Genomic DNA, 1666 nt, shown 5'->3' with positions numbered 1-1666 from the left:
CTCCCCTGCAGGCCTGGTCACCCCCAACTGCCCTCCCCTGCAGGTCTGGTCGCCCCCAACTGCCCTCCCCTGCAGGCCTGGTCACCCCCAACTGCCCTCCTCTGCCAGCCTGGTTGCCCCCAACTGCTCTCCCCTGCTAACCATCGTGTGGTGGCCATCTTTGACCACATGGGGTTGGCCATCTTGTGCGAGGTTGTGATGGTCAATTTGCATATTACCTCTTTATTATATAAGATGCTATTGTCAAAGGCAGCTTTCTGAAATACAGACCACTCCTCTTGTTTGAGATTTCTTATGGCAGGTGAAAAATTTGATATAGCATAATATCTACCCCATACAGATCCATAAACTCACTACATCAGAATCATGGCAGTGGGAGGGGAGGTGGCTTGTTAAAAATTTATATTCCTAATGAGATTACAGTTTCCTCAAAATCCGTAAAGTTAAAAGCATTGCAGGTCAGCTAAGTATGTCAAATATGTTCTATCTCATGAATCAATTTAAATTGAATGCAAGTAGCCACTTGGAATACTGTGTTTAGAAGGGTTCAAAGCCATATCCAGGACCACTGGGAAAGAATATTATGTCTGGTTAACAATTTCTGCCTTGGGCATGGGGGGAGCTAATAGTGATGATCATTCCAGGCATTTACTATACCTGCTCTAGACACACAGAATAAATAGCTATTTCCTAAACAAACCAGAGAACCCCCATCTCTGTGTGATGTTCCATTTATCTAGAATGTTGATTCCCTAGAAAATTCCTAATCATCATCTGAGTTTAATTCAAATATCACCTACTTTGGGAAGTTTTGGGTTATTCACTCCACATAATTTCTTCTCTCATCTGGGCTCTCATTACAACTTGTTCATAAGCAGAAATTATCATGTTTGCCACCTCAAATACATTTTTACTTTTTTATGGTCACTAAATAGAATCTTATATTACTCTTTGGGATAATTCACAAGATAAATATCTTCTGCATAGGTGATAACAGAGGACAAGAATAAGGGCAAAAAGACAGCTATTTGTGAATGACAATAATAAAGAGATGCTTTTACTCATAAAATATAGAAAAAACTGAAATGTAGTAGTGTTGACAATGTAGAATTTCCTTTATTTTCTTTTTAAATTAAATTTATTAGGGTGACATTGGTTAATAAGATTGCATAGGTTATATAGTGTACTCTTGAATTATATACTCAAGTTAATTTCTAAATGAAGGGAAATTTTTAAAAAATCTATTTCTTCAATACTGAATTATGTGGTAAAACTCTGTGCCTATCTGTATGTTCTATTAGACTTTGGCCTACTAGAGTAAAGTGACCATGGAATACTTATCTTTTTATTCTAAACCCCTGGCTCAGTGCCTAGTACCAATAGGGTAGTCAGTAAATATGTATTGAACACAGAGCTGACTTCATTTGAAGGAATTGGGGAGAGGAAAAACAAGAGATCTGGTGACTGCATCAAACACATCACCCTTCCCTGAAGAACCATGAAGAAGGGCAAGTGAACACTTCTGAATGAAGGAAGACCAATCACTGACAGGAATGCAGCCCGAAATAGGTGTAAATATGCCTCCTTTCCTCCATAATGACTTCTTAGAGCACTAGTTCCTTTCTCTTTGCTCTGTTTTTTAACCCTGTTGACATCCATATAACTA

Source organism: Myotis brandtii, unplaced genomic scaffold (assembly GCF_000412655.1).
Source record: "Myotis brandtii unplaced genomic scaffold, ASM41265v1 scaffold509, whole genome shotgun sequence".
Taxonomy (NCBI): Eukaryota; Metazoa; Chordata; class Mammalia; order Chiroptera; family Vespertilionidae; genus Myotis; species Myotis brandtii.
This window is presented reverse-complemented; position numbering follows the sequence as displayed.